The following is a 16634-nucleotide window of genomic DNA, read 5'->3' on the forward strand; positions in this document are numbered from 1 at the left end:
ATATGCCTTTTAGTATTTATATAGTGTTTTATATACTTTATCGCTTTTCCTTCTCTACCAATTTTATGATGTATTCTTCCATTCAACAAATATCTGAGGAGCTGGGCTAATGCTAGTAGCTGGAAAAGTAATGGTTAACTAAGTCAGGGACAGTGTCTGCTCTTGTGGAACTTACACTGATGGGAAGAGCTATGCTGATCAATGAAACACCCCAAACTCCAAAGGTTACTTACTATTCTGCAGTATTCTGAAGCAAAGGAACAAAACTAAAAGAAATTTTAAAACAGAGAAAGCTGACTTAGACTGGGTGTGGTTAGTGGGTGAGGTGGTAAAGGGAAGAAAACTTTAAACTGAGGGAAATGTTATTTTGTTTGGTATCCACCCCCTTTGTTTTTTAAGAGTTCGGCTTTTTATTGAACAGATTGCAGAAGAAACCTAGTCAAAAAAACCAAAGCTCCTGTCATCTTCAGACTCCTCTGATTCCTATTTCTTTGCTTCCACTTTCTTCTCAGCTGGGGCAGCAGTGGTGGAGGGAGCAGGACCTTCTGCTGGTGCAGCGCCAGCTTCTGGGGCAGGTTCATCAGCCCTTACCTTGCAGAGGAGGCTCCTATGTTGACATTGGCCAGGGACTTTGCAAACAAGCCCGGCCTGGACTTGTTTAGATCCACTCCTTTAATGAGGGCATGGCTCTTATCCTCTGTGACCGTCATCTCATCATTGTGCAGGATGAGGGCTGAGTAGGAGCAGGCAAGCTCCCAGATGGGTGCCTTGGTGCAATGAGTGCTGAGTGGGTGCTGCCAGGCAAGGTGCTATTCATAGGATGAAGTGAGGGCCTCACCCTACCCTGGCCTTGACTTCTGCAGAAGAACAGAGCACCTTAGCGGCAGCTGAAGAAAGGCTGTTACCCTCTTTTTACAGGAAACTTGAACTTGCAAATCTGTCTGTCTTCAAAACCCATGTTTTTCAAAAGACAATCTTCCCACAAGTGGACATTAAGATCTTTTCTAGCCACATAGCACAGAGTGAACACAGCTGCTAGGGTTAGAGAATTCTAATCTTCACACAAGCATGCATGCTCTCCGCATTCAGGATAGAAGGGCAGAATTCTGGCCCTAAAAATTACATTTCTGGAGTAAACAGTACTAATATTAAGGGAGCCTAAGAACTATTTGCAATTAGTAGTAAGAGCCAAGAAACAAGAATAGTCATGCTACGGCAGACCAAATGAGACGTGACTCAAAGGGAAAATCCATTGGTTGGCTCCCCCAGCCAAAGTGGGAAATGGATGATGGTTATTCCCACATCCACAAGGAATACCTTGAGAATGAAATCAGACGCTGTTGAATGCCCTATGCTTTACTGTACATACACTGGTATTATAAACACAGAAACTTCGCAGTTTTCATTATGGGATTGGGTTTCGTGCACTCTAAGCAGCAGTTTTAGCATCCTCATGAAATCCCAGGTTAAAGACCTTCGATAACTTAGCTGTTTTTTTCCCGACTTTAGAGCCAGGATTTTTTGGTGTTCAGGCATCAGCTTCACTTACAGAACCACACCATAGGTTTATTTCAACTTAGATATAGTCACATTATACAGTCCTCTAGTTATGGAATGGCCTTATAAAAATTAAAGGTACTATTTGATTCAATAAAGAGAGAGAGAGAGGAAATAGAATTGCTTAGAGATAAAATTCGTGTGGATTGATTATTCAGGTGAGGGCATCTTAGGTAAAAGGAAAAAGAAGACCAACTGGCTGAGACATGTTTGGACTGGGAGAGTATGGGAAATGATGTTAGAAAGTTCAGATCACACCAGATACTGGGAAGTTTTGAAAAGATATGAAGGGCTGGAACTTGATTTGAGAGCATTAAGAGTGATGAGGTCCTTCGAGAAGGACATTACCTGAAAAAATACTTATGTAAATCATATTAAGGTCCTTTCTGGAATGGATTTATAGACATAGAGGCAACAAATAAGTGGCTTCAGTCCATAGAATTTTGAAGAGTTGAATTTTACCCCAAGATCACTGAGTCTGTTAAAGTTTTTTTGGTTAGAGCAAGACATGATGAAAATATAGGAAAAGATATCCCAGGACATTATTAGGGTGAGATTTGAGGGACTAAAGACTAGAATCACACAATTGCCACAGTGTGAAATTTCTACAGCAATATATTCGTTAATTTGAAGAACTATGCTGTGACTATAGCATCTTCTGGGAGAGGGGCATTTGTTAAAAGTTTAGAAAGAAGTAATCATTTAAGAGGAAAACAAATGACAAAGGAATCAGGGACTCAGTATAGGACCTTCTTTGGATGATGGAAAAAGAAAAGAAATAATAGAATGTATTGTCAGGAAGGTCACCATCAGAGAGGGAGATCACAGTAAGGCACCACAGTCTGTCCTGGGACTGTTTAGGGGACAGACCATGAGTAGTGGATGTCAGGGTGGAATGAAGGAGTGGATATGAGGAGCCTATCAGTAAATAGAGGAGCTAAGAAAATCACAGACAAATACTAACATGGTTGGTTACACAGTATTTCTTTGAAACAGCCATGTTAATCCTCACCATAAAGACATTTCCCATAGCCCCCAGTATGCATGAGCAGAAATGCCCTAGCTTACTATCGATAAGTAGTTGTTGTAGTTACACCTAGGTAAGTTGTTGTTGTTACTGTTTTTGCTTAGTAGAGAGCATGCCTGCCACCTTTTTCTCTTTTTTCTATACGCATTTATTTTCAAGTAAACATGTAGTTAGATGCTTAAAAGATACAGCTAATTTTTAAATGTAGGCTTAAAAAGTTGTGAAAATAGTCACTCCAGGGATTTATAGTCTATTAAAAAGATTTAAAACTCAGTTGCTGCTTGTTTGGGTTTATAAGTACATTAAGTACTTAAAAATGAAGGAATAGTCACCAAGTTTAAATTCATGCACAGTCTAAAAGAAATATTTGTCCTAAAAAATATAGTCGTTTTGATATGCATTCCCTTATAATCAACTCCTTATTCATCATTATTAACTCTTTATTAGACTACAGAACGAAGTCTGCTTTGAACCATTGTCTCAAGAAACAAGAGCTCTCTGATTGGGGTGGTTAAGTAGCTGATTTAGTTTAATTGTTAAGTAAAGATCACTTACTTCTCTTTCTTGGGAAGTATCTTGTTGAAATAAGCTGTAGTCATTTGAGTAATGTGAGTGACACTGATGTTTCAACAGTGTATAAACATAGCTACCCAAAAGTAACAAGGTTTTTGACATTAGAAACTCAGAAAATCTGAATTGTCAAAGAAAAGATCTTTCATTCAGCAAACGTGTGAAAGCAGACTTTTAAACGGAATTTTTACAATGGGGAAACCTAGTAATTTCCAATTTTAAAATCTGTTCTTACTGCTTAAATTGTAAGTAAAATTTTTTATTATTTACATAGCAATTTTCTGTTTAGAATATCAATTTCTAAACCTGGCTGCTCATCAGATTCCTTTAGGGCTTTTTTCCTCCCTTAGGAAATTCCCAGCTCCACCCAAGACCTAAATCAAAATATCCAGAGTTTGGGAATATCTATGTTAAAAAAAAGCTCTCCAGGTGATTCTGGTATGTATAGAATTTTGAAAACCACTGATTTAGAAGGCAAATTATCAAAAAGTTTAAATAGGATTACTCAGTGGATGAGGTTGGTGTCATCTACCAAATACAATACGGGAAACACAGCTGAAAAACGGTTGGATAAATCTAGACTCAGAACATCTGAGGGCTGAACAGTGAGATTCTGTAAGATGGCAGGAAGAATTAAAGTTGGGATATAGGCAAGCCACCAGGATCAAGAAAAGAAGGGAAAGGCATTAAAGCTTAAGTGGGTGAGTGACAGTGGCAATAGCCCGAGCAGACACTGCTGGATTCAGATGCCCTTAAGGGAAAGACTGGAAGGAAAAGCTAAGTTCTAAATCCAGCTCATCTATAGTGATGTTTTTTGGCAGGATTCATAGTATTGTCCCTGTGGCATGGGCCAAAGGTCTAAGGTACTGACCTCCTGAGATTGAAATGTTCTGGTGTCCAGTCTCAATGAGGCTAGGTAGCTGTGAAATCTAGAGTCAAGGCTACTCAGTAAGAGTAAATGCCTGATCTGGCATCCAGAAAGTAGCATATTCCCAACTTTAGACTGTATGAATTTATAAAAATCATACGATTTAAAGACTAAAAGAATTGTGTAAATCATAAGAATAAAAATCATATGAATTTATAAGATATAGTAGTGAAACCAATAGAAGTTGGTGATTGGAGAATAAAAATGAGAGAGTAATAAATGATTATACCTAGTTCCTCGTTTGGGGAAATTGCCTGAATGGTAGTACCATTTATAATGGTAGAAGTCATGAAAGGACTAGCAGGTTTGAGGACTAGATGGAAAAAATACCTGGTGTTGTTGAACTTGAGATATGTGAAGCCTCCCAATGGAGGAGTGCAGTAGATAGGTGGATATATGGGTCTAGACCTCAAGAACAAAGGAAGAGAGAAAATTGTACCCACATCTAGATAGAGTGGATGAAATTTCCTAAGGGAAATTGGAGAATAAGAAGTGAGAAAGAGACCTAGGACAGAACTGTTTAGGATAGGGAAGATGAAATAGGGCCTGCAGGGAAACCAAGAAGTAGCAAGAGAAATGTCACTGGAAAGATGGCAACTTTTATTGAACATTACTCAGTAATGACACGGTGCCAGCACTATGCTAAGTGGTTTTTCATGAACTATCCCTTCACAACGTATGCAGATAGATGCTATTATTACCATTTTACATGTGAAGAAACCAAGGTTAGTTACATCAGGTGGTTATACAAAGAGAAAACAAGAGAAGGGCATTGTAAGAGAACAGATTATCAGACAGCTATGAACCAGAGAGCTAACATACCAGGCAGTGAGAAAGGTCAATAAATCCAAGAGGGAAGAGGACAATGAGATGAGGAACATAGTAGGTGTTAATTCATTGGAATAAGGTCTCTGCAAATAACTTACTAAAGCTTTTTTCTTTCTCTGAATTTACCAACATAGAAAATGATAGAGCTCTGTGGTATTGAAGTGTTGATGAACAATGTAGGTTTGAAAAGAAAACAGGGTTTTAACTCAAAATCTATTAAAAGAAACTGATAATCATCAAATCATATAAATTTTAGATGAACTAGATGAGACATGTGCAAAGTCTTTATAAAGAAAAATATGTATTTATATGGGGAGTTGAAAATATTTGAACACACGGTTTTGAATAAACTGTTTTCCAAGCTAAGGACTCAGTGCTATAAAGATGATCAAAAACATGCACTGTGGAATCCTACTGCCCACTTGCTAGCTAATAAGTTACTGAGCCTCTCTTTGCCTCATTTTTCTCATCTGTAAAATATGGCTAATAATAATGCCTATTTCATAGTGTAGCATGTTACTTATCTATCACCAAACAACACTGCTTAACAAACTACTCCAAAATTCAAAGGCTTAAAGCAACACTAATAGATTCTTACGGATTTGAGGATTTGCTGGGCCAGGTCTGCTCCAACTGTTTCCTGTCTCCTCCTGGGATCAGTGGGATGGACCCAAATTCTTCTCAGGTCATAGCTGAAACATAAGAGATCAAGCTGAACCAAGCAAACACATATCAAGGCTCCGTTGATCTGTTTACATCTCACTGGCCAATGCAAATCTTATAACTAAGCCCAGAGTCAAGGGGTGGGAAATACATCCTTCCCAGGATGAGGCTGTGAAAAAGTTGTTGATGCCAGAAGAGGTGATGAAATGGAGCCAATAATTAAATCGACCACAGTTGTTTTGAGAATTAAATGAGTTAATACTTGAAAGCACATAGAATAGCTTTTGTCCATTGAAAGCAGTATTAAGGCTTATTTTAATTTGTTATTCCTATTATAATTATTCCTAAATTAATTTATAGTGCAATGTCATTCCAATAAACATCAGTCCGATGATAATTCAGAACACAATGTATGATAATATTTATAAAAAGAGTAACATAGACAAAACAAGCTGTTCCCCAAAATTGGCATGAGGTACCCACTTTTAACCTATCCTCCATCACTAAGAGGAGTCTAATGCCATAACCAATCATTGTAGAGAACAAACAGCCTCTGCATTGTCACTATATAAACTATCTGATAAGCAAATACCTCTTAGCCTCATTCCACTGTTGGTTTGAAAGCTCCCAGTTTGTGAACTATTCTTATATGCATGATAAACTCTTACCAAATGACATAAAGATCCTACCTGACCATAGATATGACTTATTACTATATAACAATAATTTAATACTGATTGTGAAAGAAAGGAGAGGCCAAAAACTGATTTCATGCTATAGGAAAACAATATGTGAAAATAAACTTTTCAAAATAAAAGAAAGCAAGCATTTAGAGTGATGAACATTAATAATTAGATAATTCTATAACCACATCAATAAAGATTAATTAATCCATATCTTATATATCACATACCAAGAGAAAAACATATCTAGTTGAAATTGGAGAGCTAAATGAAAAAAAAAGTTAAAGAAAGCCCAACAAAATTTAACTGACTATATTAACTATATGTAGGGAAACTCTTCTATTTTTGGCTTTTAAATAATATAGAAATTTCAATGACAGATAATTATAAAATACTTATAACAGACTATTAAATCAGAAGTTTTAACTAAGGCACCAAGATTCAAAGCTGTGATTTTCCAAAGAGATGTGCCAGAAGAAGATGCCAGTTTTCAAAGGAGATTATTAAAACCAGTTTGACAACTCTTAACATTCTTACCCATGCAAAGGTAATAAGAGGGTCGGAGTATGGAGATTGGAGAGTATGAGTGAAGAGACATTTTAATAAGTTGTTGGTATGCCCTGAGAACTCCTCACCCTGCCCACATGGGCCTGAGGACGGAGGTGCTGACCTCCTGAGATTCAAGTGGTTTGGTGTCTGGCTGCTGCTTGAGAAAGCCTCAGGACTGACCACCGGTGAGCCAGAGGAAGAGAGAGGCTCACAGGGACTGGCCAGGTCTCCCACAGGCTCAATCAGACTTCCAAAATAATAATAATAATAATAATCATCATCATCATCATCATCATCATCATCAAAAGGTAGCTGCCCAATCTGAAGGGCTGACTCTGCAGATTATGCCTAGAGATACCTGTTCTCACATTAAAGGAATTGCAGATAGGAGATTGTCAAAAGTTGGTAAGGAGCACATATGAGAAAAAGTTACCCTTGAACAACTGCCAGACCCAGAGTGCATCATACTGGTCATTTAAGGACTTATTACTTGACTCTCTCACCTTTCTCCCTCCCTGCATACTCATCCTGGAGGAGAAGCTGAAGTTAACAAGTTAGGGAAGGAAGGGTAGAAGTACTAGGCAGGGAACAGTAAACTAGAGAAATAGTCTAGGTTTCCAGGCTGAAGTAGTATTGATCCAGGGAAGGGACAAAAGATATACTTTAAATGAAATTCAGAGTTTTCATAACCATATATTATTGGACATCCTAAATTTGAATATCAGATTTTGTGAACTAGAGTGATCACAAGACAATTTGTTTTTAGGATTGACTTCAGAAGTCTGAAGAGCAAGAGAAGCTAGGCCCACAGAATTTAGAGACATTGAGAAATAAAAACAAAGTTGTGTGTATCTACTGGTTTTTCCTGCTCAATGTCACAGGAGGAAATTTTAACCGTATGAAAATTAATTACAAAACTCAAGTCAAAAAGGAAAATAAACTGGGAAAATATTTCTAGTAATATAACAAGAAAGGAGGTCATATGTATTCCATTAAAAGAGTTCATTAAGATTTTTAAGAAAAATATCTTGACCTCCAATAATAAATATGGAAAGAATTTGGACAACTAATGCAAATAGAAATGGATCAAAAGAGAGTAAAAATATTGGTCTTATTTGTAATGAAAGGAATAATAAAGCAAAATATCATGATTTTATACCTATGAAACCAGTGAAAAGAATGGTGTATGATTTGTAATATGAGTAACATTGGATTGAAACTGGTACTCTGCTGAGAGCGTTGATTTCATATATAGTTTTAAAAAAATAATGTGGAAATATATATCACCGTATCACATACAAACCACACAAATATCTCTACACATTAGCTCAGTAGTGCCATTTTTTGACATTTATCCTAAGAAAACAATTCAGTAGAATAACAGAAATAGTTAATAAAAATGGTCATGGGAGCACTATCCATAATAGAAAATATTGAAATTGTCTTAATGTTAAGGATTAGGAAAATGGTTTAAATAAATTGAGTTATCAACTTGATGCGATGTTATGACCACTAGAAATGATAATTATGAATATAATGAAGGACATAATATATGCACCTAAAGTAATGTATAATGAAAACAATAATGTGAAATATTTTTTACACCAAAACTATATATACAAAATATATATGTTAACATACAAAATATATGTATGAGTATCTTATATATAGTTTCAAACTAGTTAGCAGAGACTTTGTTAAAAAGAACAGAGGGTGATAAGAAATTAAGAAAGAAAGAATAAAATTAACTGGAGAGAGTAAAGACTTACATAAGACACACAGAGAGGAGAAGACTCAGAGATCTGGATCAGATGTGGTTTTATGGTCTAGCTCTTCTATCTCTCTGAGATTTAGGGCAACTCAGTCAACTTTTCTGAGTCACAGTGACCTCAAGTAAAAATAAAAAATTAGATAAAAACTATCCCTAAAACTGTATCCTTTGATTCTCCCCCCCCCTTCTTTTGGTTCCTTTTCTCTCCCCTTAATAAAAGAAAGTGCAGGATTTCTAGGGCATAAGCCAGTTGGACACCTGCCAATTGATGAAGTCAGAGAGATTTCAAGCAGAAGCCAAGTAGGGGAATTTGTATTTTTTCAAAAAGTGCTTACACCATCTTCTCATGGTGAGATTACATATATGTATTCACTGTAGGTTTACATATCTTTGTTAAGGAAAAAACGCTGAAATTTTGTAAATATATCACCTCTTTCCTTACTTGAAAAATAAAAGGATATTTGAAGATTAGGTTCAAATTCTAGCTCTGCTATCCATCATGGTGCAAGCTCTTGGAGTTTCAGTTTTCTCAACCGTCAAATAAGGAAGTAATATCTTCCCTATCTATTTTTACAGGATGGTTCTAAGAACCAAATTAGGACAATATTCATGAAAGGGTTTTGAAATCATCAAATACCATATGCCTGTAGGTTCTTCATCTCTCCCTAATTTTCTTCATTTCTCTGAGTTCAGAAAACCTCTAGCCTCTAGGGATTCCTGAGCAAATACATGACTCAGCGTCCATCTGAAAAGAGTAGGTGGAACTCTAAACCGAAGCCAATGATTGTGGAATAGTCTAGTTAACTTTCCACATAAAAATAAGAGTTGTGGATACTAAGAAGTCCATAACCAGCCAAGATCAACCCATAGTGAAAGATCATTTCAGAATCATAGCTTTCTAGTATAAGGTAAACATCCTGGCTAGACCCACCCCTAACATTGCAGGGCTGGTGTCAAGATTAAAAATGGAGGTCTATATGTCATATATTTAAATATTTAATAGTTATAAGTCAAACTAATAAGTCAAGCCTCAGTTTGAAATCTCTGACTTCATCAATTTAGCTGGTGTCCAACTTGTGTCTGTCCTAGAAAGCCCTCATTCTCTTTTATTATAGGGAGAGCAAAGGAATACACATGGGAAACAAAGATACAATTTGAGAGCTGGAAGCCTGATTCAAGATCAGAATTCCTGGACTTGTCAGAGTTCCATGTTACTAGTTGGTGGGTTGGGTCATCCCCAGTCCACGTTCACTCTTTTTTCTTTCTAAAAGACCCTTGTAAAAGTGTGTAGACACTCCAGACCACGTGGCCAGACTGCCCTTAAACAGTCCTGTCTTGCTCTCCCCTTGATCCAGACAGTATACTGTAGCTGAGTGATACACTCTCAGGAGGACAGACATGTAGAGTGATCTTTGCATGGAATTTCCAGGTCCCAGATATTCCAAATATGATCCAAAAGGAGGTATATGGACTCTGGGTGGGCTCCCTGCCTTTTGGGAAGGAACAGGACTGGAGAAGGACCAGAGAATCGTCCCTTACAGGGTGGGAACCCAGGGCAGGGCCCCTCTTGCCCAGGCCTACCATACTGTTTCTGGTTTTTTGACTTATCAACCACTTTCATTGCCCAATGTCCTTCTTAACTCCACTGTAGCCACCCTTGGGCTCATTTTCAATTTGAGCCTTCTAATCCTCAAAATGGGAAGTCTTTGCTTATGCCCTTCTGCTACTTTAATTCCTACCAAATACATCTTTATTTGTTATCATTCTCTCTGTGGGTAATCATTTCCTTTGTTAACTTTTGTAGGCAGGCCTCTCTACTATTTATTCCCTTGCTCAGCTCACATCCTCTCAATCAATTTCAAAGATATGTTTGTATACTTATCTCTTTGTTCTTTCCTCTTGCCTGCTTTGTCATTCATTCATTCAACTATCACCCGTAAGGATTCACTATTAGTCAGTCATTGGTGATACATACAACAGGGTATAAGACAGGCATGGTCCATGCCTTCATGGAAATTGCAGTTTATTGGGATAACTGATAATGGTGATTAGTTACAATTGCAGTGAGTACTATGAAGATGATGTATATCTCTGAGAGTCTAAAACAGGGGTCCTAACCCAGTGTGGGAGCTATCAGACCCCAACCATCCAATCTCTGGTATTTCGTTTTAGCAGCCCAAATAGACTAAGACACTAAGTCATGAAAAGAAATTGGTGCCCATGTTTGCTCCATATGTAATTTAAAACATTAAGATCTTATAGCATTATAAGTGTAAGGCAATCTAACTTAGTATTGATTTTTTTCATTATAATCACTTTAATGCTTTTTTAAATTTTCAAATATCAAAAATTTTATTTTTCTCCAACTTTGTGATGTCTTGCCTTTTTTATTTTTTAGGCTTAGCCTCTCGTGCACACTAGTCATAAATTCTTCCCATCTCTGTATGCTGCCTCTTTGCAAAACTCCTCCAGTTAAGAGGAGGAATCTATTTTTTCCTCTCCTTGAATCTGGGCTCAACTGTCTGACTCCTTTTGGCCAGTGGGACAGAAGTAAATTTGATATTAGCAGAGTTTTAAAAAGTGCTTGTACCAGGGGACTTGTCTTTTCTCTTTCTGTTTTTCAGAACTTGTGGGTAGAAACCAGGAATAGCCTACTGGAGGATGGGAAATTACATGAAGCAAAGACAAGTTGCCCCTTCTCCCTTCTCTAGTATGAGGCATACTAGAACCACCTAGCTATGAATAAGGCCATTCTAGACCAACAGCCCCAGCTGAGTTACCGTCTAACTGTAGATATCCAGTAAGCTGACCCAGATCAGAATTGCCCAGTTTACTCACAGAATCATGAGCAAATGAAGTGACTGTTATTTCAGGCTACTCAAGTTGGGTATGGTTTGTTATACAACAACAGTCCTCCTACCGTGGTTAATTTGGCCCTATCTGTGCTCAGGCAGAGATACAAAGCCTGGCAATGAAGGATCAATTGATGGAGCCTTCCTCAAGGAGAAGCATTCTGAGATGGGAATGGAAAGATTAATAAGGACTGATTGCAGAAACCAAAGTGAGAAGAGAACAGGAAGCTGAATGTCTTCTTAGAAAGGAAGTACAAAACTGGAGGGAAAAAAGTCTCCTGGGAATTAAATTAATGAATATAATGTACTTGGTAAGAAAGTTTATTCGGACCTTAACCTTCGTCAGAAAATAAAAAGAGCTTTTCAAAAGAAAAATCTCTTCAATATTCTGCATATTGAGTTTCAACATATGTCTGGCATATAGTGAATTAACAGTAAATATTTGTGAATAAATAAAACATCAATGGATATTTTTCATTATGGTATTTCAAAATTAGTAATAGCATACTGTACAGTGCTATCTACTTTAAAATTATTTTGTATTAGATTTCTTTGGGTCATAAACATAATACCATCTTCATGGTATCTTTCTCCAAGAGAATACAAATTATCATATAGCCTTTTTTTGCCCCAGAGAACATTAATTGGACATGGAAAATGAGATAATCTTGTGAAAGCATCATGCACAGAACCTGGCAGGAAGTGATAAGCTCACTGTAACTATAACACTTATTGAATGGCTTAGTGGTACCAGGCACTGTTCTTTGTGCTGTACAGTTACTAGCATATTTATCCTTGCATCAGACCTATGAGTGGGTAGTATCTTTACTTTCATTTTATAAATAAGGAAACTGAGAGAAAAGGAAGTTAATTAGTTACATAGATAATATATTGGAATAAGATTCTGAACCTAGGCAGTCTGGATCCCAGGCCACCTCCATAAAACCAATTTTTTTGAGCACTTTCATATTTCAGGAATTTTGCTAAGGTTTTTCCAAAACAAGTCAAATTATTTAATTCTCATAATTTCAACCTGAAGTACTGAGGCTATCTGCATTTTATTGGAGGTGCTCAAAATGTGCTAGATTTGTGTCCCTCTTTTCTCTTTTTCTCCCACTTTCATTGTTGCCCTCTTTGCTCCTTGTTCTGCAGTGACTGGGAGACAGCCTATCTTCCAGCGCGCCCAGCTTCATTCTCTTCACACTCACCTGAGCTGCTTTTCCTCTGCTTCATCCAGTCTTCATCCAGTCTGCTGTTGAGCCCCTCAAGCGTAATTTTCAGTTCAGTTATTGTATTCTTCAGCTCCGTGACTCATGTTTGGCACTTCCTTACATTTTCTATCACTTTGTCGAAGTTCTTACTGTGTTCATCCATTCTTCTCCCAAGTTTGGTGAGCAATTTTATGGCCATTACTCTGAACTCTTTTTTGCTGTTCCCTTATCTCTGTTTCATTTTTTTCCCCAGAGGTTTTGTCTTGTACTTTCATTTAGAACATATTCCCCTGTTTCCTCGTTTTGCTTGACTCTCTGTGCTTCTGTATGTTAGGTGTGACAGCCATGTCTTCCAGTCTTGAAACAATGGCCTCATGTAGGAGAGATAAACCTTATCATTCAACCTTGTCCTATTCTTGGTAGTCATTGAATCTTTGTGATTATCTAAGCAACCTATTTTATTTTTCATGACTCCCAGTTGTGAGGGTGTCCCAAGACCTGTCAGTGTCCCAAAGAGAGAGATCTCAGCACCTAGAATCAGACTGATTAGAAACCAAAGCCTTGGGCAGCTACTTTTAAAGTATGCAAATATACACAGTCCTGTAGGACCTATGAGCATAAACCCTGCTGGGCACCAGAACCAGGCGATGTAGAGGTGTCCCCTGGCAGCAGCTATAAAAGTCAGGGCATCAGACAAAGGTATAAGATCCTTCCTGGAAGATGCCAGTGAGAAGGAGCAAGGCAGAGGGAAAGCACAAAGACTGGATCTGCTGGCCTCCTTCCCTGAGAGCACCTCTGTAGGCTCCTATAAAGAAAGCTCAACCAGAGGCCTGCTCTTCAGGCCAAAGCTCCCAGACAACCAAGTAGGCCTCTTTATCAGAAAACCAGGGGGTGTGTTTTTGTTGCTATCTGTGCAGTGCCCTGAGTGTGGTAGTCTGTGAAGAACTGTCTCTCTGACAGTTACAGTTTCGTGAGACCCAGGAATGCAAGTCCCCCTGACCACTAGAGCCAGAAGATCAAAGGGTGCTCCCTGGGCTGCAAAAAACAGGACACCAGACATAAAAACCAGGGCATCAACTGTGTGTATAAAAGCCCCCCTCCCCACCCCAGAGAAACTGGCATTGTGGAGCATTGCAGAGGGAGAACATGAAGAAAGCACCCCTGAGGATTAAAAAAAATTTTTTTAAGTTGCCTGACACTTACTGACTTTAACAAGGAAGAGAGAGAGCTCAAAAATTACACCGGCCTGCACCTTAGTCCCCAGAGAGTATCCTAACAGGCCTCTTGCCATCTGGTGGACACTTTAAGATTAGCAAATGAATCTCCTTCACATATAGACTGGATGTTTTTCAAACTTCACTTCTGCTTGGGGTCCTGGGGTGAGTGAGTCAGCATATGATCCCTTTGAGGGCAGTTTCTCAATTTGCTACAGCCCTTTGGATCTTGTGGACAAAAGCCCTATTGGTTTTCAAAGTCAAATATTTTAGGGTCTCATCTCTCAGGTGCAGATTGTTAAAGTTGAGGTGCCTGATGTGGGGTACCAACCTTTCACATCTCAGAGAGATGCTCTGGATTTGTAAGTTCCCTCCTGATTGTAGGTTGCTATGCTGGGACTGGGGTTAATGACAAGACTGCGTCTTAGCCTCTTCTCCCCTTTTCTCATTTGCGGCTGAGAAGGAAATGTTTAGCAAGTTTTCTGTCTTTTTCTGTGGAAATTGTTCCATGTGTAGCTTTAGATTTGGTGTGCCTGCAGGAGGCCGGTTCGGGATCTTCCTGGTCGCCATCTTGGACTGCCTACAGCTGGTGGCATCCTGTGTGGTGTCTGGCATAGGCCTGATGCTTCGTGATACACCCCATCCCTTTTGGTAATAGGCTCAGCCAGGCCTACTGGGGTGTATTTCTGTAACATGGGAGGTTCACACCCAGACTCATCAATCCTGGAAACAGCTGGTAACCATTACTATGTATTCTCTTCACAAATGAGTAAAGAGAGGCTGGCTTCAAGTCATTCCTCGACTTTTCAAGGTCACATAGCAAATCAGTGCCTAAAGAGTCAATGAAAGTACAGGCCTCTTTTCTCTGCTTTCCTTTTTCACTACATCATGCTCTTGATTATTACTTTTTAAAGTAGGTGTCTTCTTCTTGTTTATAATTAAAGGCCAGAAGATTTTAATTTAAAAAATTAAAACATAGCACTCTATAAGTATATCATTAGTAAGGTCACATTCTTCTACTCAGTTATTCAAAAAGAATTTAATTTTCAGAAAGTAAGTAGATTTGGCAAAGAATATGCTCTTACATTATGATGGATTCTTGAGGAGAAACTCTCCTTCTCTCCCTTGCTTAGCTGCCCCACCCCCACCTCTTAGGAAGCATTTGATTTTAAGTCAGTGGGTCAATTGAAGCAATAAAACATTAAAACAAATGTAGGTGTCTTGCAATATTTCTTATCCAAAATGGGGAGCACTAGGGGCGCCTGGGTGGCACCGCGGTTAAGCGTCTGCCTTGGGCTCAGGGCGTGATCCCGGCGTTCTGGGATTGAGTCCCACATCAGGCTCCTCCACTGGGAGCCTGCTTCTTCCTCTCCCACTCCCCCTGCTTGTGTTCCCTCTCTCGCTGGCTGTCTCTATCTCTTTCAAATAAATAAATAAAATCTTTAAAAAAAAAACAACAACAACAAAAAAAATGGGGAGCACTAATTTTGTTGATAAGATTTTTTTTTGAAATGCCTTTTAAAACAGCGTTCCCTATGAAATAGCGTTGTCAGCTTTTCATATTAAAATAATCTCATGAGAAAGCCCCTCAGTGCTTTAAATGTTATTGCAATTGACATAATTTCCTTTTAATATTGAAGATCTGGCTCATAAAATTAAGGTTTTATAAGACATGTTTTCCTTTGTGGCTATCTTGTGTTTACTTACCACAATAAATAAATTTAAAAAAAAACACCAGATTTTCTGCAGATGTTTCTATTAGCATATTGGGGATTTTGATCCACAAAGTGTTTTATAAACTATATGCTCCTCAGGGTGCCTGGGTGGCTCATTTGGTTAAGCATCCAACTCTTGATTTCAGTTCAGGTCATGATCTCAGGGTCCTGGGATTGAGTCCTCACTCACTGGGGAGTCTGCTTGAGATTCTCTCCCTCTCCCTCTGCCCCTCCTCTGCTCGCACGCTCTCTCTCTAGCATATTATAACTAAATAAATAAATCTTAAAAAAAAAACTATATGATCCTTAAAAACCTTTGGAAAGAATTTGAACGTATTTATTGTTTCAGTTTAATATCACATCGAAACAAGTTTTGTAACACTCATAAATTTGGAATGATTTTAAGGAATCTGTACTTTACGATGATATGTTAATAGTTTTCATAAAAATCTACATGTAAATGTACATTTAATCATATAGTATCACTTTGTGGAACTATCCAATTAATTTATGTGTATTTGAATTTAACATAAAATAACCAATAATTACGTGTGTATAGCTAGTGTGATGAGTGCTTTTCAAATTCAAAATTGATAGGTAGAAAATAATTCTGATTTTGGTTAAGCATACTTTCCCTCAGTGGGGTAAACTTTGATGACATTTGTAATGAGAGTATTACTATTTTATACCTTGTGAACTAGAAAAGATCAAAATACAAAGGATGGAAATAAATATAATGTTAGAGACTTTCTAAAGTTTAGACTGTATAGGGAGTGGTAAGCAAATAGTGGTGTTTCAAATAATTTGATGTTAAATAGGAAAAGATCATAGAGTAATACTGGAAGAATAATGAAGAATAATGAATAAATAATGAATAAAGAATAATGAAGAATAGTGGAATTTTCAGAGATAGTACATATATAAATATGTATTATATAAAGATGGAAAGATAAAGATGGGAGAGTTGTCTCATTAAACATTTTAAAATATATTTTATTTAAATTACTTTCAGTAGAAAGTTATCATTTCCTTATACTATTCTAATTTAGCATTCTATATGATGTTT

At 37.7% G+C, this 16634-nt stretch overlaps 1 pseudogene; it reads right to left on the reverse strand.

Moving 5' to 3' along the window:
• Positions 1 to 435: 435 nt before the first annotated feature.
• On the reverse strand, positions 436 to 14423 carry LOC113255597 (60S acidic ribosomal protein P1-like; annotated as a pseudogene).
• Positions 14424 to 16634: the final 2211 nt, after the last annotated feature.

The sequence above is a fragment of the Ursus arctos genome, unplaced genomic scaffold (genome assembly GCF_023065955.2).
Source record: "Ursus arctos isolate Adak ecotype North America unplaced genomic scaffold, UrsArc2.0 scaffold_11, whole genome shotgun sequence".
NCBI lineage: Eukaryota > Metazoa > Chordata > Mammalia > Carnivora > Ursidae > Ursus > Ursus arctos.